The following is a 25,060-nucleotide window of genomic DNA, read 5'->3' as shown; positions in this document are numbered from 1 at the left end:
TAGCTGGTTTCTCAGTAGTAGCACTAAAATCTGAACCCCTGTGACTAGCACTTGCTCTAGAACCTGCTGTAAAGCACTAGGAAGCCTGAAACTGATACAAGCCCCCAGCTCTCCTTGTCAATAAGGAGAAATTAATCATAGGCACTAAACAGCCTACAATTGCAAAGTACCTTGCAAAGGTAAGGGAAAACAGTTCTTAAACCTTACAAAAAAGCACCTAAACAGGCATGTCCAAGGGTCAACTTCGGTGGTTTCTCCTGTCCACCTGGTGACTCTAGGCATACTGGGGCAATGCGGCAACTGCCTCATGTTCACAGACAATCCTCCCCTCCTACCACCCAACACTACAACCTGCGAGAGATGCACTTACATAGCCAAACTGGAAGCAAAGCTCTCTCCGGTCAAGACTGTGCTAGACAGTCAAGAGGAGAAGGCTAACACCTGCATTACACCTCTAGCAACTCATAGCCCTTCAAAACCCACACCATCAACTCCCACACATAGCAACACTAAACCCACATATGCGGAGGCCCTTAACATTAACCTGCCCAAGCGACAAGGACCTCCGAAGCCGAAACGCAAACAAACACCAGTCACAACCAAAGTGACACATAGCTCACAACACTAGTATGCCACCCAACAACAACCCCTAAGGCAAGACAATGTACCCAACACTTTAGTCATGGGTGAATCTATAGTCAGGCACACTGATGTTCCACTCACCAGGCTGAACAAGGAGAAAATTACAGTCTGCTGCCTGTCTGGTGCCAGGATCCGCCACATAATGCATGCACTCAAGTCACTCCACAACAAGTACAAATACGACTCTGTCATTGTCCATGCTGGAGTAAATGACTTGAGACACACCTCCCTGGACTACATGAAAAGAGACATGGAAGAGCTCTTGGATCATGTGACCCAGGCAGGTATGACCCTAGCCCTGAGTAGCATCCTACCTTCGCCCAGAATGATACCGCAGTATAAGGACAAAATGATTGACTTCAACAATTGGCTAAGCTTCTGGTGTCAAAGGGGAACCAGTATTTGTCTGCCTGGGAAGACATGATCAACAAACCACGATGCTTTGCCAGAGATGGTCTGCACCTGTCACCCCTGGGATTCAGGTTACTGGCTAAAGCTCTTGCCACCCCTATAGTGCCTTTTTTAGGCAAGGTTCAAAGGATAAAACCACCACTGTAACAGATACAAGCATGCAAAATCTGAAGGTAATGCTACTCAATGCTAGAAGTCTAAACCTCAAAATGCACTCTTTCGAGGCACTCCTAAAAATGGAGAACATCGATATCTGCGCAGTGACTGAGACCTGGTTCAAGGTTCGAGAGAGCACCCCTGCAATACCAGGCTACAATTCTTACCACACTTTTCGGCCACAAAACCAAGACCGAAACACTAAAGGTGGAGGCGTGTCCATATTCACCAAGGATATTCACACCTCCAGGCTAGTTGCCCAATACAATGCATCTGAAATTCTCCAGGTGCAACTAACACTAGGTAAGACTGCAATCCAAATTGTAGCTTGCTACAGATCCCCACCATACCCCAAGATTCTCACTGCACCTTCCTAAACATACTGGAAAATATTAAGATACAGCCAAACACCCTAATACTAGGTGATTTCAACTACCCTGCCATTAATTGGGAAAACTACTCGGGTACCAACTCCTTTTCTCAACGGTTCTTGGAATTCATAAATTCCAATGCCCTGGATCAACTAATCCATTGTCCCACCAGGGGCTCCAATATCCTAGACCTGGTCATTACCAACATGGGAGATAGATGCTCCACACCAGTGGTCACCCCCTCATTGGTCAGGTCTGACCATAAGCAAATCACCCTTGACATCCATATCCCAGCCCCCGTAAGGAAACCTCCTTAAAAAACTTCTCCAAAGCCAACTTCATGCTACTGAAGTCAGAAGTGACAAACTTCACAACACCCACGCAGACAGGATCTGGAAGTTCGACTGCAGAATCCTACACTAAGGCACTGTACGAGCACATCCACTCGTACATGAATCATGCCATCCCAAATAGAACCAAGATGCTCTTCTCCAAAAAAAGGAAGCCAATCTGGTGGTCCCCTGCTATAAACAAACTATACAACAGAAGGAAGAAACTGTTGCAGAAAAGAGGAAAGTCCCAGGATGCAAAAAACTCCCTCACCAGCCTCAGTAAGAAGCTGAGATCCCTCATAAAATCCTCAAAAGCTAGTTACAAAAATAAAATTGCCAAATATTCCAAAGACAACCACAAGGCATTCTATAGTTACGTCAAGAATCTAAATGGCAATGCTCAGATCTGCTCTGAACTACAACAGAATGGCATTAAATATACTGGTCTCAAGGATATTGCCACTATCCTGGCAGATCATTTTAGTGCCAACTTCACTCCCCTCTCACCCCCAAAGGGCCCATCTCAATACCAAAAGATTGCCAAATTCCAATAATCACAGCCACACAGGTAGAAACAGCACTCTCCAAAGCTAAGAATACAGCATCCATGGGACCAGATGACATCCCAGGATGTGTACTACATGAACTACAAAATGAAATGGCATCCCACCTAAGTGTCATGTTTAATCATAGCCTCACCTCAGGCTTCGTGCCCACTGAGTGGCGCACAGCTACAGTTATCCCGCTCCACAAGGGAGGATCCACCTTGGATCCCGGGAACTACCGTCCCATCAGTCTGACAAGCCTGATCTGCAAGGGCATGGAACGCATTATCATGGAACTTATAAACAAAGACATTGGCAACCTCCAGACACTGGACCCCACCCAGTTTGGGTTTGTGAAGGGCCAATCTTGTCTCCTGAATCTGATTGACTTCTTCGAGTCAGTCTCCAAATCTGTGGACGAGGGTAAGGAGGTCCACACAGCCTATCTTGACCTCGCCAAGGCCTTCGACACCATCCCCCACTCTGGAATCATAGATAAACTTTCTAAGCTGGGCATAAATCCCTACGTCACTCAATGGGTTGCCAACTGGCTTACTGACAGAACCCAGACTGTAAAAGTAGCCGACTCCAAATCCAGCTCCAGACAAGTGGAGTACCTCAGGGTTCAGTCCTGGGACCACTCTTGTTTGGCATCTACTTCTCTGAAGTACAGGCCAACACTAAGGGACTCTGGCTAACAAAGTTTGCAGATGACTGCAAACTGGGAGCCATTATTGAATCCCCAAATGATGTGGATATTCTACAAAAGGGCCTTACAGAAACAGATGCCTGGTGCCAGAGCCATGGGCCCAAGCTTAATGCCAAGAAATGTATAGTCATCCCCTTTGGAAAAAAACATGTACCCATGAACTACCGCATAGGTGGCAGGACACTAAACATCGAAAGTGTGATGAGAGACTTAGGAACACAAGTGGACAGTGGTCTCACTTTCGATAACCACATCGCCACAACAGTCAGGAAAGCCTTCTACGTGGCACACCTCATCACTAAGGGCTTTTCATCCAGAAAAAGGAGGTCATTGTCCCACTGTACTCATCCCTCATTAGACCCATTATAGAGTATAATGCCCCATTTGGTATGTACCTCACAAGACATCTGCAACAGCTGGAAAGGCCACAGAAATACCTCACTAAAAGAATCACAGGCCTAAAGCAGATGCCATATGCTGACCGTCTAAAAAAACTCCAGCTATACTCTGTGGCATATTGTCTACTCAGAGGTGATCTCTGCTTAACATACAAGGCCATGTCAAACTCTGAGCTGTTGGACATGTTCCACTTAAAGAAATCCCAATCCCTCAGAGCCACATGTTCCAGGGATCTAAACCTTATCACAATGAACAAAACATGCTGGAGGGATAGGTTCCTGACCCAGAGACTCCCCATACTCTGGAATAGACTGCCCATACACGTCAAGCAGAGCACCTCATTGGCCCTCTTCAAAAGGAACCTTGATGATTGGATGGGAGATAGGAAATTCACCCCGGGGATCATGTCAGTCACCCTGCTAGACAGGGGCCCAGAGAAGTAAATATTGTGGGAAAAACTTTCCAGGAATTGTTATGGCTAGGCTTGCATAGGCATTAGGGCCGATAGCCTAGTACCAACCTTTGAACCTATGATTGTTTCCCTGGAAACATGAGACAAGCTGAAGAATTGTTAATGAGCTTACATGCATTTGCTAGCAAATAAGCCTCATAATATTTAATGTTCTTTTTCATTTAGTTGCTGTCTCTTAATAAATCAATCTAAGGTCTTTAATCCAGTTATTTCCCCATCCAAGAATGAGAAAAAGCACATTATTTTTTTCTTTTATCATACTGTTTAACCAGACGTATTTTATATGTTGCAGTGCCTTCTCTTTCGGCTGTATCCGTTAGGGGTCGCCACAGTGGATCATCTGTTTCCATTTCTTCCTGTACTCTGCATATTGCTCTGTCACATCAACCTCCTGCATGTCCTCTCTCACCACATCCATAAACCTTATCTTAGGCCTTCCTCTTACCTGGCAGCTCCATCCTTAGCATCCTTTTCCCAATATAACCAGCATCCCTTCTCAGCACATGCCCAAACCAACGCAATCTCGCCATTGTGTCTTCATGCCGTCCAACCGGAGCTGACCCTCTAATATACTGATTCCTTACCCTGTCCATCCTTGTCACACCCAGTGCAAATCTTAACGTCTTTAACTCTGCCACTTCCAGCTCTGACTCCTGCCTTTTTGTCAATGCCACCATCTCTAACCCATACAACATAGCTGGTCTCACTACCCTCTTGTAGACCTTCCCTTTCACTCTTACTGGTACCCGTCTCTCACAAATCACTCCTGACACTTTTCTCCACCCATTCCACCCCGCCTGTACTCTCTTCTTCACCTCTCTTCCACACGCACCATTACTCCGAACTGTTGATCCCAAGTACTTAAACTCATCCACCTTCGCCAAGTCTACACCCTGCATCCTCACCATTCCTCTATCCTCCCTCGCATTCACACACACATATTCTTAGTCCTGCTGACCTTCATTCCTTTCCTCTCTAGAGTATATCTCCACCTCTCCAAGGTCTCCTCATCCTGGTCCCTACTTTCACTACAGATCACAATGTCATCTGCAAGCATCATAGTCCATGCGGTTTCCTGTCTGATCTCATCTGTCAACCTGTCCATCACAATTGCAAATAAGAAAGGGCTCAGAGCTGATCTTTGATGTAATCCCACCTCCACCTTAAAAGCATCTGTTACTCTCACTGCAGACTTCACCACTGTCACACTACCCTCGTACATATCCTGTACACTCTTAACATGCTTCTCTGCCACTCCTGACTTCCTCATACAATACCACAACTCCTCTCTAGGCACCCTATCTTATGCTTTCTCCAAGTCCACAAAGACACAATGCAACTCCTTCTGACCTCTATATTTCTCCATCAACACTCTGAGCAAACATTGCATCTGTAGTGCTCTTTCCCGGCATAAAACCATACTGCTGATCACTAATCATCACCTCCTTTCTTAACCTAGCTTCCACTACTCTTTCCCATAACTTCAAGCTGTGGCTGAACAGTTTTATCCCTCTATAGTTACTGCAGCTCTGCACATCACCTTTATACTTAAAAATAGGTACCAAAACACTTTTTCTCCACTCCTCAGGCATTCTCTGATTTTCCAAGATTTCATTAAACAATCTGGTTTAAAAACTCCAGTGCCATTTCTCCTAAGCACCTCCATGCTTCCACTGGTATGTCATCTGGACCAACAGCCTTTCCATTCTTCATCATCTTCATAGCTATCCATACTTCTTCCTTGCTCATCTGTTTCACTTCCTGATCACTATCCCCACATCGTCCAACCTTTTCTCTCTCTCATTCTGTTCATTCATCAGCCACTCAGAGTACTCTTTTCATCTTCTCCTCGCTTGTGAGTACGTTTCCCTCACTATCCTTTATCACCCTTACCTGCTGCACATCTTTCCCAGCTTGGTCCCTCTGTCTATATGTTGCAGTGCCTACATTTCTTAAAACTGAACAAGGAGAGAGAGAGAAGGGAGAAAGAAAAGAAAAAAGAGCAGCAGCACCAGTTTACAATCCCCAATTACACTTAAAAATAACTGAAAATGTTACTTTATAGCATGTAAAGAAAATCACATGCCACAAAGTTGGTACTATTTAAGAAAAAAAAACTTTACTTACAGTTAACTTTCTCCCTCCCAAAAGCACTTTTCTGAACATTCATGGCATGAAGTAGAGCATATACTAGAGTCTCCCACAAGTCCAATATTTCCAGATTTTCTTGTTCTGTCATATTTCACAAGTATAATTATTAAATTGTAATCCCATATTAAGTTACTGGTTTTATTAGTGTTCATCTCTGAAAACATGTCTCTGCCTCATTTCCAATGTACCCTCAGTTCTTCTGGTCTGCTATCTGCATCATTTTCCTTTGAAAAATTTGAAAAGATTTCACAGGTGCAGTCTATCTGTGGTCTTTATTACTAGAAGAACAAGAAACAGAATCTCTGTTTCACAGCTTACTTTTTGTAGGACACATTTTTGCATTTCCTCCTTAGCATGTACTTTATCAGAAAATGATTTTGTCTCTCCAGGGTAGAATACCTTGAAGACAGTTAAATCTAGCAGTTTGAATGTCACACCTACATCTTGACATTCCCTGAATAGTGGAATAAATGTGCTCCTCTTCTGTCTTGTGTACAGTGAGTAGTCATTCTCCACAAGCACTCTGCTGTCTTCCACTTGTATTGCTTTGTCCTTCTGCCACAGTTTTGTCAGAATCAACTCCTTCTGCTGGTAGGAGATTACATATTTTCTATTAAAGGTCTAAGTTGCTTTCTTATAGCCAGGTTTGGAGCATACACACGATGTGCCCTTTCAACTAACAACTCCTGCTGTGGAATACCAGTCCAGTTGCTTGGGTTGGGAGGGTGGCCTAATGGTTAAGGTGTTTGCCTTACAAACACAAGGTACAGGGTTTGAGTTTCACAAGGGATAATTGGCTAGGCTTAAAATGGCTCGCAAGGGCAGTTAGCTTAGTACTACTCTATGAACCTATTATGCTTTTACAAAATTAATGCAGTCTGTTCCTTCCAGCTTCTGGTATAGCTGAAAATATCAGCTTTTCCATATGTGATCTGTCCTGTAATTGTATTATTTTTTGAAACATTTCTTCCTGAGCAGTCTGTTATTCAGCCAGCCTTTTCTTTATTTCAGCCTTTGATTTTTGCAGCTTTTTCATCTCATTTGAATATCTGTTTAAAGCGTCTTCCATTTTTTCCAGCCTTTTGTTTGTGTTATTGTACTCCATCAGTGTTTTGTTTATTTTAACCAGGTCTGTATGCAGTTCTTATTTCTTCCTGTAGGTTACCAGAAGTCATTTCTGAAGGCTGCATTGCTTTTTGTTGAACACCTGCAGACCTCTCCCCAGTCAGTGTTTCTTCTTCACTTGTTGTAGTTAATTTTTTTCAGGTCTTCTGTATTTCTTTATTCCTGGAATCCAGGCAGTGCACTTATTAGCCAGTTACTGAAATTTACCCATAAACACAAGTTTACTGGCCACCTGTGCCGAGTTTCTGTTTTCAGACTGGGGGAGCTAGAAATAAGCTGTTACTCAATGTGCAGCCATCTTGGAAGTCACCCAGATGGTTTGGCTTTTGTGAAACTAATGCCCTACAAACAGAAGCTGCAGGGATACCTTACAGTGTTGGCCTGTTTTTGGAATTGCCAGAAAATACTATCTGCACCCTATAACCCTTAAAGAGCATGTCTGGCTTCAAACATAATCGACACTTCCATCATCCATCTTAGGACTGACAACTTCAAAATGGCATTCTCTCGACATTCAATTCTGTTGATACTCCTCTCACCTGATTTTCATAGGAGCAGGTATTACTCAGCATGTGTATTGTGGATGCTTGTAAATATGATGTACTCAAACAGGGCAATTGAGGTACTTTCTTAAATTTGAATGGCGGTAGGATTGGCTTGATGCTTGAAAAAAAAATGTTTTATTTATTGCATTTGTTGACTGAGAAGCCCATGGAGAAAGACCAGCAAGTCAAACAGCATCAGAAATACTTTGTCTAGGGATCTAGGTGCCTTCTGCATCATAAACAGAACAGTTTGGAGGGGCAGGAATATCTTGCAGAGAATACTGCTGCCACATAAAACAAAGTTTATCCCTGCCCATATTCAAATGCAACTTGGATCTATGGATGGGAAACAAATAATTTGCCCCAGGACTACCCCCTGTACTAGCAATGGACATAAGTAGCTCCTAAATGCTTTATCCCATTCATGGATCCCCCTGTAATTATCTGTGGTATGATTCCAGTTATTCTCATTAGGGGTAGTATACAGTTATCGACCATGGGATGAGTAAGGCCAATCTCTAACCTAATGGGGTAGGTTAATTTGAGCGTAAAAAGGTGAAATTGGCTATGCTTAAAATGGCCTACAAATGCAGCTAGCCAAGTACTTATCTAAGAACCTGTAAATAGTCACGTAAATGAACATATGCAGTACTGTATAGAAGTTTTGAAGGTATAGCAAGTGGAGTACATAAAGGAAAATAAACTTTTCATAAATGGGCAAATAAATTGCATGCAGTACATGTTACTGTAAGAAATAGTCCGGTGAATCAGCATACAGTATGTTAACAGTAGTATGCACTGTTAGCAGCAGGAGTTGATTGAGAGAAAAAAGTCACCGTAGCATAAAGCTGGTGAATGACTTCCAGTATGATGCAGTACAAGGCCTTAGATTTCTGAGTAAGACTGTCCAACACGGAACACTATGGTTAGGAATTCATATTAGAAGTGTGTTGCATATTATAAGTGCTAATTGCTAGTTACATAGTTAGGTGAAGTAGCTCAAGGGACACTCCCTTAGCCAGGGGTATCGCAAGTGCAAAGCTAAATATTTTTAAGATGTTGCTTAAGTTGATTTTGGAAAAACTTTAGGTTTTCATGTTTATCTTGGAGAGAGCAGTATATGGTTCCATGCTCTTGAGACATTGCCAGAATACAGAGCATCACCTTTATAGTTGGATTTAGTTATGGCGAGGAACATTTTGTCACTAGATTGTAGTACGCTTTTTGGGGAGTATGGGAGTACAAGGCATTCCATGCTTGGATTTTGCTCTGGTTCATAGACCATTTTATGCACCATCAGCAGTTGTGCATTTGTAAGAACCTGTGCCACTTTATGCCAATTTAGTGATTTGAAAACTAGGCATTGATGGGTTCTCAGACAAATTTGTAGCAAATATGGCTATTTTATTGTAGCTCTGATGAAGTTTTTGGGTTGTTGGGAAACTTAAGTTAAAACTGGAGAGTTATATAGCAGGGTAGGAAGAAGAAAGGAAGGAATGCAAGAATGCTTTTCCTGATTGTATCAGTAAGGAAGTGTTTAGCCTTTTACAAACTGCCAAGTTTGAGTTTTAATAACTTGTGATATATGGCGGCCACATAACATGTCAAAAAACATAAAATCAGTGGTTATTAGCTTGAAATGTTGGTGCAAACTATTTGCAGCCCCTCCTTTTGTCTCTCACTCACTCTCTCACTGCAGCATGATTTTGGCAAAGTTAAAAAAAAAAAAAAAAAAGAAAGTCTATTATTTTTAGGAAGAGTTGTTTTTCAGAAATGGTGTCAACCCCATTTAAGCAGGCCAAGCGACACACACAGCTTTGTGGTTCAAAAACAAGAGTCAGGCTTTATCCCTGTATTAGTTACAGTGTTCATTAAAAAGGCTGTTTGTTGAAATGTCATATTTTCCATGTTTGGTAGTTCATTTAAATCCAATATTCATCAGACTGTACAACTAGCGATGTAGTTTTCTATGATTCCTATCTCTGTTGTGGAAAATTGTTAGTTGTCAGATACATGGGACAGATCCCAACTTTTGAAACATGTAAATATGAAGGACAAGCAGCAGATAATATAGTTTCTGTCTGGGAAATGAAATTTTTTCACAGCCTTCACTTTGAAGTGTCAGGTGTGCCTGGTAGTGTGTGTGTGTGTGTGTGTGTGTGTGTGTGTGTGTGTGTGTGTGTGTGTGTGTGTGTGGGGGGGGGGGGGTATTCGACTTGCCAGAGACATTTTTTACCTCACAGTTCAAGTAATTATTTCCCCAGTGGTTGAATTCTCATTTCTTTAAAGACTTGATGTTTTATCTTCATAACTCTAAATTTTCTTCTGCATAAATGAGACTTGCATTTCCACATAAACATCTTTATTCTGAAGACACTGATATAGTGAATCACTGTATAAATGTCCCCTCCCCCCATATCAGTGCACCTTGTATTTCCAACATTTGTAATTACATCCTTTTATTTCTTTCTTTTTTTCTTCTTGCACTGCAAAGCAGTTTCCATTGATCTTTCTTTCAGAATTCCAAGATGCTGCCTAACTTCATGCATTTTGGTGATTTTCGTAGGCAGACAAATTCTAAAAGCATGTATTGGTTCTTTGTTGCGCCTTTTCTTAGTTAATCTTAGTTATTAGAATTTATTTGGTGCCAGATTAGAGTTTCTAGGATGCTGGAGGAAGCTGTATTAGCTGTGTAGTAACACATTTTTGTTAGTTGAAATTATTCTGAAAACCGCAACAAATGTAATAGCGCTGCAAGCTTGTTTTCACAGACTCATATTGCACAATTTTGCCTTGCAGCTTTCAGTTCTTGTACAAATGGTAGTTATTTTTAAGATTCAAGTGGCATTTCCCATGTTGTCTATTGAAAAAAAGTTCCGATTCAGATTCTGCTCTTTCTTTCTCTCTCTCTCTCTCTCTCTGTTACACATACAAGACACAAGCACACGCACTTCAGCATTTATATTTATTAGTGTTTTGATGCATAGCAGGACTTAAGTGTTTGTATTGCTGTTTTCATACTGCAGGATGCCTATATTAGAAATGTGCACATTATTTTTTTGCAGACAGAAACATACATACAGAGGAGACATCCTGTATCTCACTTGCAGAGTCCATCTCAGTGTTTCAACACTTACTGACAGCTCCTGGCATTCCTGGCTTCACTTGTTCGAGAAACTGCAGTTCCTTGCTTGGAACAGAGGGAGCAGGCTGGAGAATTTAGTGCTGCGTCACAGTGTGTGTGTGTGTGTGTGTATGAAAAAGCTAAATACAGAGAAGGAATAGGCTCTGTCGATGGCTCTACAAGAGACAGCAATACTGCTGCAGCAAAAGCAGGAGAGAGAGGGAGGGAGAGAGTAAAAGGATCGAGCTGTAAAAGCAACGTCACTACCCTGCATCTCAAGACATGACAACTGCATATCACAGCACATCAAGAACTATAGCTAGAGCATATCCAGAGTTAATGCATAATATTAAAGGATTAATTTTATAAGATAGTAAGAGGAGTTTTGCTTAATCCCGGAAAGGATCCTGGGTGGGGGCGATGATTTGGGTGAAGATGCACCAAGCGATGAGAGTTAAGAAAATTCTGGAACATTCTCTTTCAAGACACTGCAAATCAGCACGCTGATCGGAGGCTGCACAGCGTTACTCGGCCATTGTGGTATAAGACTCCCAACTTCATCTGGACACAGCCGTAACCTTCATCCAGAATCCCTGGCAACTGAACGGTAAGATTTTTTTCAGTCTGTTAAGATGCTTTCACCAGTTTTGAATTCATCTTTTTTTATTCCTTTTATTAATTCACCATGTTAAACCTCCTTTTTGCACTGACCTGTATTACATACAAAAAATTATTGGGAGTATGCATTGCTGTCACGTAACATGCGTTGACAGAGGTGCTGCAGGCTTTCTAAAAATACAGTGCATCTATTTTTATGACAGTGCCAGTATCTGATTGGGTTTGTGTTGGGTTAAATGCTTGTTTAAATTTTAAAGCTTCATCACTGTGTAATGCAAGAGGTGAAACATGGAGATGGTGACGCAGTGATCATTTCAGTCAGTGTCTGTCTACAGAAGACCCCCTTAGACAGGTATGCTCTTCTAAGTAGGTTATAGAACAGCTAAGAAGAGTTAAACTTGAGAACAGTGGAGGTTCTTGGCTTTTAGGAGTAAATGTCATCATTTTGGCTTTGGGAAGTTGTTTACCTTGCTTCTTCTGCATTGGCAGCATTCCAGCTCACATGTGATAGACTTCCCTATAATGCTGCATCATCATCGGCAAAGTGACAGAGCTGCTGTTGGATTGGCCAAGGGTGGGAATTTAAGCCAGACAGCTAATCTCATTGGATGTGTTAGAGATACCAGGTAGAAATCTATCTAGGATTGGTTAGGATCAAATTGTCAAATCACAGTTTTCATTACACTTGCTAAAGCAGTTCAAGGCTTCTTGTTTCAGGAGCTCTCTAAAGCTGTTGACTGTTTTGGCTATGGATTTGTCTCACCTTAAAGACACAGTGCCACCTTTATTTGTGCCTAACCCTCCTGCTGTATAAATCAGAGGCTTACAGCTTGCCTGCATTTTGTGTGCAAGTAAAACTGCTCAGTCTTATCTGATGTTAAGACTGATCTGTAGCAAACTGCACTGTAGTTAAAAAGCAGCAGCTAAGAAGAGCTGAAAATTCTTAGCTTTTTATTCTAGTATGAATAAAGTGTTGCAGCATTCTTTTCAAAATATTCCAGCTAGAAACAAATGCTTATATATTTAAGTAGGCATGCTGGAGCACATAACACACAGTCTGAAGTGTCAAAGTAATCTCTACATTCTTTGGAAGTACTATAAATTATTTTATAGTATGTGTTTCTGTGGCGAGGCACATTAGCCTTGTGGTTATGCACGGGCTGTTATCCTTTTCAGATGTATTTTTGGTCAATGTTCTGCAGTTATTAGAGCATCCATTCAGGAAGGTAAACTTTGCAGTTTCAAAATTCAGTCATTCTATACTGTACTTCAGCCCTTGCTAATCAGCTGTCATTTTTTTTTGCCTTTTTGTAAAGCTGTAAAACCTGGAGCTGCAGCGTATTCAGATTACCAATGGATATGTGAGGCATACAAAAAACATATATAATGACTAGATAGAGATGGTAGTTCTAAAGTTGTAATCACGTAGGAGTTGCAATGTTTCAAAAGGGAGAATGTTTTCAGGTGATGCTTTGTATCGCCCCCTGCTGGAGAGTATGGTTGTTTTCATAATTTTCATGAAAAAATCTACCTGTTCAGGGCTTAAGAGCTCAGGAGTGGTCAGCTGAGTATTATTTTGAGAGATTTCTAAAGTAATGTAGGAGCTGGGAGTCATTTTCTCTCCTACCTTAGTTTACTAGGGATCAACGGAGTGTGTTTTAGTTAACATAGATGGGCTATCTAGACTTCATTTCTGTAACTAATTCTCAATATAATAGCATTTTGTAAAAGGTGAGCTGTGTTAGCTTAAAAATCAAAGTGGACTGGTGAAAGGAGACTAGGACCAGACTACGTATTAGCATGTCCGTTTGGACTGCGCAGTAAGAAAATGCAGATTACGTAAGCAAAGCTTTCTTCATTTTTCCGAAAACAGCCTGACCATCACATCCAACTGTGCCAGGTACGCAGATGTTTTATTATCCAATTATTGTTATTTTAGGTCAACATTTAGATACTATGTATGCTTTTGTAACATTCAATTCAGTTTTGGTATTCTTTGGAAAGGAATAGTACTTGTATGGAGATGTGCGTAGTGTCATATCGTAATGTCTACTTTCTGTAATGAGTACTATATTTTTGAAGTCATAAACAGAATTAATTAAACAAAATAAAATATTATTATCCTATAGTCTTGTGCAGTATTACTTCTTCTGAATAGATTTCTTGTTCCCTGCTGTCCTCCATTGCTTTATAGTTCCATGTTGTTTTAGCAAGCTGCGTCACAAGCAGTGCAGATTTAAACAGCTAATCCTCCCGTGTAAAACATGGACGACAAGAATGTTCCTGAAGCTTTTTATACATGCACATTAACATACATAAAGATAAACAGAATTTTCTATGCGACTGCTTGTGTATCTCTGAGAAGCAGTTTTTCATTTGGAAGAGAGCATCTTTCAGTTTTTAGCATCCTGCACTGCGCTTAGCAGCAACTTGGCCATGAGGTAAATATCTCCTTTTCATTTTTCTTTTTTTTTTAACGCAGCAAAATGTGAATACTTTAATGTTCATGTTCTTCTGTTTTTAACAGTGTTTAGTATCCCTTATACCAGTTTAGTAGTTTAAGACTGGAATAGTCTCTGGCTTCTTCATCTCTCCATTTCCTCCATCCCTTGCTGGCAAGCACATTTAAAACATTACAAATAGTATAGTAATTCTTTTGACAAAGTGAAATTTCTTGTGTCTGCGTCTTACATCTGAAATACTTTTAACCCCACTGCCTACTGTTCTGCCAAGCTGCTGTGTTCACCACCCTTAAGTGAAAAAACGCTTCTTGTCATTACACTTGAAAGTACGTGTTTCCATGTCTTTATGATGAGAACAATTAAAGACAAAGTGAGCAAAAACATGTTTAATGTTGCCCTTCTGTTCATACGCAGCTGAATTCTGAACTATAATACACAGATGAAAACTATTATTGGTTTAAATATAAAAGTAGTCAAAAGATGTAGGACTGTCATGTTAATTAGCTTTGCGGCCACGTTGCTTGAATGGAAGTATAAATGTGGTAGTGACTAGTTCTTTATGGACTAATGCGGTTTTCTCAGTTTGTTGGTCCTAAAGCCTAGAAGCTGCAGAATTTTTGTTTTATCCCCTTGTGTCAGCCATGTTTTCCTAAACATGTTGGTACGGCATCACTGTCGTAGATACATTGTTTCTTGCCCACCCTTCTGCAGTGCTCCAGAGTTCTAGAACAGTGTAGCAAAGTGCGTCACAAAACATACCGGTACAAATAATATTTTACAATTTTTATTTAATATGCAGCAGGGACGAATATATCTTATAGTTGTGCTTCACGTGAATAACCAAAAAAATGAGAAGCAAAGTGGGCATAAATGTAGAAATTCTATTGGTAGTATTAGTGGAACAGTGTTTAATTGTATTGTCTGGCAAATAACATAACTTGTTAATGTTCTTTCTTCTGCCAGTTGCATACTTTTCAAATGTAGATGCGCTTAATGACATCCATGCCATGCTGAATATTTACAGAACTTTAAGGAGTTTAGCTCAGCTCAATTTTTATTACCTATTTGAACAAAATAAGTCATAAAACCTGAATATGTTCGAAGTCTCTGTCACTCAGCCAGGAAGCCTATTGTAACTTCTCAAGCTGCTGTCCTTTAATGTCTTTTTCTTTGGGAAAAAAAAGATTTGCCCCATTAGATGGCACAGACCAAGGACTTCAGCAGGCTGTACGTGCATACACTGAAAGACAGAACACATGAAGTTAATTTTCTTTTTGAGTGCAGCTTTTCTTTTACTTCCTTGAAAGTGTGTGTGCTCGGAGTAGCATAGTTGATGGACTGATGCAGATTGAATGTATTGTTTGTGCAGAGTTCACCATGTGAATTTCAGTAAAGAAATAAATGCATTTGGTTTAACTTTAGAGTTCTAAACTAACATTTAATATTTATAGGGACAGACACACACCTATAAGCACACCTTTTTTCTTTAAGCAGGCAAGTCAAATTCATACCAGCTAACAGCTGATTTGTACTTGAAGGTTACTCTACTGAATTAAGAAATTTACTTTTTGGATTTTCATGAGTCTGTACACCTCTCCCCACAGCTACATGGTGATGAAGTCCCACACAAAAACAGTCACATTTTACTCTTGAGTTTTCAGGAGGAGTGCATTAGTCTTAATCACCAGGTGCTTTATTTCCTCCTTACCCTCACCTTCGTAGGTGGCATGAGACACCATACTCACATAGGGATAACTATGTGGCTTCTCATATGCTAATGAATAACAGCAAACTACCCATATTACACCCCCCAAAACAAATATTGTCTGTGGCATCCAGACCAGTTGTTAAATTATATGCTCTTTAAAAAGGAATTACAATGTTAGAGTAACTTTCTGACCTGTAGCCCATATTGATTTGTTCTTAGGGCTCCTTCATTTCAAAGGTTTGAGATTTCGCCAGAGAGAGCCCACACCTGTTACCATGCTAGCCTGACAAGGCCTGTAGACATCTGTGATTTTGGAACACGCAAGAAAAGTAGGTTACAAATCAACTAGACTTAATGTTCAAAATTATTCAAGTATGAGTCTTCTTTTTAAATGAAATACCTTAATTGAAGCATTTCCCCTTGTACCTTTGACTGTTTACTTGTCCATTTCCCTTCAGTGATGAGCATTTTGGTTTGGGTTTTATGTACTTCTACTCCGGTATCAAGTATAAATAATAAAAAAAATATATATTTTTTTATTTTAATAACTGAATTATTCCACCAGTCTGGGTCAGTTTTCAGCATAAACCTGTAAAGATAAGCGCTGCTTGTGCAATGTGATTGAACTGATGCAGAGTAAGTGTTTATATAAATTGTACCACAGCCAACTTGTACCTCTGTTGGTATCTTGTTTGGCAAGTAGCATTTGGGCAGAAAAATGTTATTTAAAGCTGAGGACTACCAGGGCTTTGAGTACAATGCTGCAAGTCCATGCTAAAGCTTGTAGCTTGTTTTACTTCAGCAGAATGATATCCAAAGGATGTTTGCTGCAGGTCTGATTTCTGCTTTCCTTTCAAGAATCTAGTGTCCTTGTGTTTGGCAACATTGTTTCAGAGCAGTCTTAACTTGTTGCTTGTGTGACAAACCTTGAGAAAAGTGACCAGTATAGTTTACCACTGCACTGCAGATTTTAGATTAGAGAGAAAATGCTGAGCTGCTTTTCCTGTTCCATGTAACTGCGTCTTTCTGCTATTGCCTTTTTGTAAGAGGCCATTCTGAAACCTTGCTCAAGATGCCATCATAGAAGCATCCCTTTCATTTATGGGGAAAATGTGACAGTTTTTTGTTGTTATTGCCATTTATGTCATAGATAGTAAAATGTGTAGCAAGTGAGAAAGAGAACTTTAGTTAGATACCATTACCAGCAGCCATGCCCACTCCCTGTCTTTCAACAGGGCCGCTACTTCTCCGACAACACTCTCGTTCAGGTTGCATTCTGCTCCGCATTTAGAACTACTGCACATGTTTTGTACAAAGTGCCCCCCCCCCTCCCGAGAACAAGTGTGTACTTGTGTGGGTGGGGGGGTGCATATGTTCTTTTTCATTAGAATGTGATACGTCTCTTATTCTTACCTGTGATTCAGTGACATACTTTATTTTCAAAATGTCACTGTTTGTGCTCTTCGTGCGAGTGCAGAACACTAAAACAAGTGCTTTCTGGCACAAAGTCTCAACACAAGAGACTTATAAAGGATAAACCCTGCTCTAGTCAGCCAAAATAAATGTCGCCTGCAGTTTCTGACGATTATGCGATTTTTCTTAAGTGCACATTACAGTATCAGTAAATGTGATTTCTGTCTTGACAGTTTACCGCATCTGCATTGCTTTTATTCATGGAGACTGTGTGAAACTTTAAAACTTAATTTGCATTAGCTGCATGTGCACAGTGTAGGATAAAAAGGAAAAGCATTTCATTATCGATTTCCTCGCATTTGTTGCGCAGTTACTGCAGAGCACCGTTATTCTAATGTCATCACGTAACTACTTGGCAGCCATTTTAAGGTGGTAGCAAATCCTGGTGTTTGCATAACAGGCACAGTTTTTATTTCTGTCTTACAAAACGCAGGTGGAATACAGATAGCAATCATTCAGTGCTAAATGGAACAAACCATTAAGAAGCCAAATTTTTAACTTGTCTCTGTCTTTGGCTGGCTTGTTTTAAGCTCTTTAGGGCATGCTTTAATGTTTACTTTAACTGCGTTTGCGTAGTAAAGGATAAAAAGGAAAAATATTTCATTAACGTTTTCGTGTTATGGATGTTCAGATACTGTTGCGCAGTTACTACAGAACACTGTTCCTGCAGTGTCATCATACAACCACATAGCAGCCATTTTAAGCAGGTGGTGAAGCCTGGTGTTCGCATAGTAAGCAAAGATTTTTCCTCATTTTTCTTGGTAAAGCAGGTGGCGTTCCAACAGCAAGACAACACTAATTCAGTGTTAAATGGAGCAAACCATTAAGGAAACAAATCTTTATCATATTTTACATCTTAGTTAGCTTGTTTAGAATTTTTAATAGTATGCTTTAATCCAGAATGCAACAACTTTTATTTTTTTTCATGCAAAAAGTTAGTTGGTTAACTTAGAATATGTTCGTTTACTTTAGGTATGATTAAATATGTGTACAATCACTTGCAAGGACTAATTACACATAGAAGTATTAAAATTTTAGAAGACAAGCTACATTTTTGCATGTACCTTGACTAATTATAATCATTTACTACTCTGTATAAGTACTTACACCTTTGAAGAGAGTGTGTATTTTTGATCACCTTTGCTGAATGTCTGTATATACCCGTATTGTATGTATAACACAGAAGCAGCAATATAGTTTTTACTAGGTAAATTTGCACTTGTATCAGTTGACCCAAGCCTCACTTAAATTAGGTATGACCTGTTCATTCTCTACACATCACTACCTCCCCCACCCCCATGCTGGGGTAAAATCTGTCTGAATCTTGAGCCATGGGTGTGTTTTATGCATTTTCTGGCATGCTAACAGTTGGGGGCATTTCTAATGGCCTATCACCTTGGTTGGAGGAATGTGTGATCTGCATCTCTGAGAAGGCCCATGTTATCTTCCCCATGCAAGTGTACATTCCAGAGTATCCATATTAAGAGGCTACCACCTCTCAATGGGATTGTGAGCCTTTCACTTGCCTCCGTGCCTCATATTGGCATCCCAGCCCCTTCTCTGTAGTTAGTTAAACACCTTCCCCAACCATAATGGACAGACATGTTTCCCTGCCAATTGCATTTGTTCCTGTCATGGCTTTCACTCTGCATAGAGTGAGAGCTGATGTAAGTACTTGTATAGTTCATTTTCTGTTACTGAGGTGCAGCTTAAAAGTTTCTTACAAATGTTGCAGATACACATGTTGCAGATATCCAGCAGATTCCCATGCCGTTTTGCCAAAACTGTACATATTGGGTGAACATCTACAGCAGTTCACCATTAAATGCTGCATCCGGCATTCACTGTTTTGTGTTTTGAAACACTTGAAATTTCAGGTCACCTTTTCCAGCAACTGTGCATTCTGGCAGGTGTGTGCTAGAATAGGCCAGGGATAGCTGCAGCACTAGAAGAGAACGGCTTTCACCAGCTGATTGCTGAACTACAGCCTCTGGAAGGAAAACTTCATGAGGGTAGCCAGTGAACTATGGTTTCCTGGATTTGAAAGCAGGAAAATGCTGGCCTGCCTTTATATGTGATCAGAATAAAGATTTGTTATACCCAGTCTCCTGCTTTTAATGTTGAATCTTTTTATAAAGAATCTCTTCAGGTTCAGGTTTTTATTTTTTTTCATAATACAGATATGCATTTGGGTTTTGGTTTCTTTCTTTTCCATTCTGTGTTTTATTTGGACAAGTTTTGAAAACTACAGAGCTCCTGAAGCTGAAAAAGAAATGTTATTTCAGAAAATGAATCTCTGTGAAATGGCAACAGGGAAGGAGAAACCACACAAATGCATGTTTGTATATAACCTGAATTAATATTTGAAGGACAGACTTGGTGAGTGCATGTGTGTTTATTAATAGGTACATATTAAGCTATTGATCTGTGAGGATCTTCAGTTGCTTAGCCGTACATTCCTGTCTAGTTTTTAGCTCTTAAAATTTAAGTACGAGTAACCTAGAGATGTACAAAACATTTATTTTTTTATGCTTATCCGTGACTAACAAGGGTGCTAAATTATGGTTGAATGTGCAGTTACCCATCCATTCATCTAGATTACATTTGAATAGTGTAAGAGAAGTATTTTGATTTATGTGGATAGGAAGATAATTCCAAAGATGCTATATTCTCTGTGATGCATATTTCTCTCCAATATGTTCTATTTAAGTTGCAAAAGAGCTTTAGATCTCTTCAGTGGGTGTTTGTCTCCATTGGACTTGTAATGTGTAGTAGATGTGATAGGATATGGTCTGTAGAGGCTCTATGCAGGAGGCAGAGGATGTTCCTCTGTAGCCTGTATGACACTGAGAAAAAGGAAAAGGTTTCTATGTCATCTGCATAGCTTTTATGATTTAGAGTGAGAAAGCATTGTGTGCATTCAGGTTGCGTCAGATGTTTGGACATGTACATATTGACTGGGGCATTAAACTCGATCGGCCTGATGGGTGCAATATACATTAAAATGGTTATGTCCCTGGACTTGGACACCATACCCTTAGTAATAAGCTGTGCATTGAAAAAAGCATTTTCTTACTATTTTGAAAACATTGTGATCAAAGGCCAGTTCATTTTCAACATAGGTTCCCATGTCTCTAATTACTGGATCACGTTTCAGTGTGATCGTTACAAGGGACTTTTTGCTTGGCATTTGTTTTAGTCCATGGTTTTGACACCAGCTATTGATGTGGGAAAGGCCATCTTGGAGAATATTGGTGTCCTCTGAGTTTATGATGGCACCAAGTTTACAGTCCTGTTCAAATTTGTTTAGCCACAGACTGTTAACATTAGATGTCCTTCTATTCCTGTATTCTTTACATGAAGGATGACTGCCATAAGCAGTCCCAGCGTTTGGCAGGTGTATAAAAGCCTTTTACTACTGCAAGGTATGTGGGTGTCGCACATAGGCCTACAGACAGCCTAGGCCATAAAAGTGATGTCTGCACATACCATCCTCAGAACGTGTCTGACGCCAGTCGCACACCTTCAACCAGTTTGCTCATCTGAGTTGTTTGCTGGTGTACAGGATTCAGAGAAGTGCCTCGTTGGGATTTTCTTTTTTACCTTTTGCTACTGCTTTTGTATGCAGTTGCATGTCATCCAAGAAAGGCAAGTGCCAGTGTGGCAGATAAAACCCACATAAAGAAAGTCACTATCAGTGCCTTTTCTGATTAGGACCTAACCACAACCTTAACTCTTGCCATATCTGTCGGGCTTTTGTTCTGAAGACCCTACAGAGTTGCCTTTTTTCTTAGTATTTACCTTGAAAATCAGAGGCTTAAGAGATTAGCACGTGACATTATGGAGGATATGTCAGGGCCTTCTGCTGAGCCTGCGAAGAAAGCTAATAAACTCAAGCCTGTTTCTTCAGCTTCACCTCCCATTCTGGATGTCCCTCTCGAGGCCGATGAAGGCCCAAAGGTCCATTTGGATATTGGCTCGGATTCCTCGGTGGGTACCACTTTGGAACCATCAGGGAATCAGCTAATGGCACTTTATCGGAGGTTTTGCAGATGTCCATATTGGATGAACTGGGGGAACCTAGGTTAACTGCTTCGGAAGGACCACAGATTATCCTGCAGATCTTGGTCCGAGAGGATGTTCCAGTGATGAGTGCACTGAGGGAGGCCTACATCGGGCCCCTTCACCTTACACAAACCAGATGTCAATATCAAGGTGCAGGTACTCCACGACTATCGAAGCCAACCATCAACCAAAAAAGCAAAAATCAATAAAAAATTTTTATACTTGAACAGCAAAAAAACTTTATTCCTATCCACAGTCCCCTAGTGAGAGGGTTCTACATACCTTGGATTTGCATAAATAGCTTTAGTTTTATCCAAATAAAATCTGAGTTATCAGGAAGTCTGATCAGCTTTTTGTGTCTTTTCATCCTAGGGCTCTGGGAAGGCCAGTTTAGTTTTCAAGCAGACAGTTTCTACTTAGATTTCCAAGGCCATTTCATTTTATATTTTTCATGGTAAGTCTCTCTTCCCCTGTCAAGGTTCATTCTTCTACAGCCTTTTCCAAAGGTTTGGCTGCTGCTTCTATTTTGGAAGCAGTCACTTGGACTTCTGTTCACAATTACACTGGACATTACAAGTTGGATGGCATCATCAGTACGAGACAGGAATAGATAATTTAAATCTGACACATTCCAGAATGATGTGGGGAACAATGGTGGGAATCTCACAAAAGACGTGGTCCTTGTATTGAATTTTCTCAACTTCTCATGGGCATACAAGTGTGAAAAGTACTTTTAAGAATTCCCTACCTTCTACAGGGAAACATTCTCTTAATATTTGAAACGTTGGACAGACATCAGTTTCCTTAAAAAATGCTAAGGCTACCAAGCTGTTTACTTTCAAATGGAAAGACAAGTTGCTGTTATACAAAGTAGATAAACCCAATGACTGCACTTTCTGTCACACATTCTGCCCGAAATGGAAGAGACCACCTTTTGACTGTGCACCAGTCACATTCAGTCTGACATTTTTCACCGCAGCCACCTCAAACTCACACAAGACATAACATACACCATTCTCAAAGCCTTGCTCAGATAACATGGAAAAGACAGTGCCACATGAAGTTGTAGGACTTGAGACACTTTTTAGACATAAGCACAAACAAGGGAGCAGCCTTGCTGTAATTGCCGTATTTCGCTAAGCCACAGATATTATAGAGTTGACCGCAGGTTACCCACTTGTGAAAGAACATCCCGTCCATGAGCCATATACTGGCGCTACTAAGATTGTACAAATTAGTGGCAGTTGTATACCACAGTATTGTCTGTGGCAGTATTTTACATAGTCTTGTGGTAGGAATGTTCCACTTTTTAACGGGTATTTATCAAAATCTGTATTGTACAAAGTGACAGATTCACTGCCATCTCTCAGATTCTGTTTCCTCCTCACCCAACCTATTTATTGTAGTATTGCCTTCCTGTTTGGTAAACTATGTATGGTATCCAAAGACATGGATGCCAAAGCATCCTCTACCAGTAAACAGGGACTATTTATACTATATTCTGCTTGTACCTTCAAGTCATGACAGACCTTGTATTTATCCACTTCTCCAGGGTCTCCAGCATGATTATATACTACAGATTTCTCTAGTCTGTCCCCACTCTTAACTGCTCTACCTTTACACTTTTGTGAAATTTTATATTTACAACCCCAGTAATGCCTAGTGTGTCTAAACCTCTCCAAATGAAACAAATAGCCATCTATAAGTAAGAGGTCCTTGCGTTTTTGGGAGGTTACAGTGCTGTAAATGTTTCTGATCACTCCTGGAGCTTCCAAACACAACTCTACCATATTGACGTCGGTACTAAGTACATATTCTTAAAGGTAAACTGTACTTTTTTTATAGCCACGCAGTCATATGCAATACATAGGCAGGTAAACTGTCGTCAAGTGAATAAATGAAGGTTCGGTGTTTTGCATTTTCATTGTTATGGGGTTGGTGTATTAAAAGTCGGTGTTGTGGCATTTCGGTTAAGTGAAGTAGACCCATTGTCCGGCACCATAGAAGCAGTCTCCTTGGCCTGTGATTGTGCCTTAAGGACTTGCTCATGGAAGATTTGAGGGAGGGGTAGAGATGTAGCAGAGGAGAGGGGGGTTGATGGTAGAGCCTATTTTATCCACTAATAGATTGGCTGTGTCCTCTGGGTTTCATTATATGTTATTATTCACTTTAGCTCTGTACAGGGCTGGTTATTGTTTCTAAGAATTCTAGCATTGTTCTAGAAGGCTTTACAGTTGTCCTTTGCCCGGGTGGCATTTATCTCGTATCTTGGTTTAGTTGATTTGATCAGGGTCTGGAGTTCCCTGTTAAGTTGAGTAAGAGCTTTCTTTGACTCTTGAGAGTTGCATTTATTTTTATGTTACATTTGGGTTCTGCTTTGGGGATTATTTTTGAATTTGGCATTGTACTTACTTCAGAGAAAGACATGCATTTATTCCAATATGCATAGAATTTGGCAGCAAAATATTAACACATAGCAGTAGGGTCATCGAGTTTGAATTGGATGTTGAATTTAGCCAGGTCTTCACAGTTTCAGTTGATTAGCCTTGGCATAATGTCTGAATACAGAGGTACTGGAGGATGCTTCTGGCTTCAGTCTTAAGTTGAATGTGACTATTTTGTAGTGTCATTTGATCAGGGCGAGGGTTACATTTGGTAGAAAACGTATTGATAAGAACTAAGCCTAAGATTTTACTGAGTCTGCTTGGGGTGTGGAATAACTGGTCCAGGGAGTTTGTATTGATGAAGTTCAGAATTCTTTGGGCATATATGTTTGAGATGGTGACACAGTAGAACAGCGGATAGCATTATCACCTCACAGCAAGAGGATCGCCTGTTTGATTCTCGGCTTGGGTCCCTTCTGTATGCTGTCTGCATGTCCTCCCATCTTCATGTGGGCTTCCTCTGGGTGCTGCGGTTTCTTCCCAGTTCTAAAGACATGCAGTAGGTAGATTGGACACTTCAAAATGGCCGTAGATGTGGATATGTGAATGCATGTTGTGGAAGAACTACCACAGCCAGGGCTAGCCAACCAGTGGTGTAAACCTTGGATCTAGATGATGACCACTGTTGCACTGGCACCCCGACCCCATGTTCAAAAATGGGAAAAAAGATGTTGTGGATGGATATGGTCCAAGGATGTACAAGTCTCCCATTTAATGGAAGTCCCCTAGAAGAATGGTGTTAAGTTTAATACATAGGCACTCCATACTTGTGAGGTGGGAGTTATTGGTTAGAAGGACAGAGGAGTCCTATAGCTAAGCATGAAGTGACAAGGGATCTTTGTTAATGGCAAGCTTGATGTGGAGGAAGTTATTGGTTAGGAGGACAGAGGGAGTCCTTTTTATCAGTTTGGAAATACTTATGTCTTTAGTACCTTCATCTAGTACAGTGGACCTAAACATGTGGTAGATGTTGAAACCCTGCACTGATGGAGTGCTTTCAATAGCTTTGAATTTGGTATTTGTAACTATGCATACATCATTGCCTACCAGGGTAACAAATGCTTGTAGGAGCAAGTTTTTTTTGTTATGCTCCTATCATGAAGCAGCACTAGCTTTGTTATCTGGATTCTTTTTTGTGATGTTCAAATCTTTTGAGGGATGACATTGCCCAAAAAATGCACTGTGGGGGTGGACAGAGTTTTAGCAAGTGTACAAAACCTTTGGGGGAATAGGTGCAGTTTAGACTGTCTGCTGTCGTCTCCTAGGTTAGTATTGGACCTCCCTCAAATTATACCAGAAGTTAAGAGC

The 25,060-nt window shown here is 40.5% G+C and overlaps 1 long non-coding RNA gene across 3 annotated transcripts in view; it reads left to right on the top strand.

Annotated features, from left to right (window-relative positions):
• Positions 1-25,060, top strand: part of LOC122806589 — a 727,223-nt gene that overhangs the window by 183,305 nt on the left and 518,858 nt on the right. For all 3 annotated transcript variants that reach the window (XR_006365525.1, XR_006365524.1, XR_006365526.1), the window contains exon 2: positions 10,924-11,589. This is a non-coding gene — a long non-coding RNA (uncharacterized LOC122806589). The remainder of the gene's footprint in view (positions 1-10,923; positions 11,590-25,060) is intronic.

Source organism: Protopterus annectens, chromosome 7.part0, assembly GCF_019279795.1.
Source record: "Protopterus annectens isolate FY-2018-M chromosome 7.part0, PAN1.0, whole genome shotgun sequence".
NCBI classification, from domain to species: domain Eukaryota; kingdom Metazoa; phylum Chordata; order Ceratodontiformes; family Protopteridae; genus Protopterus; species Protopterus annectens.
The sequence above is the reverse complement of the archived record's forward strand: the minus strand, read 5'-3'. Positions and strand labels throughout refer to the sequence as shown.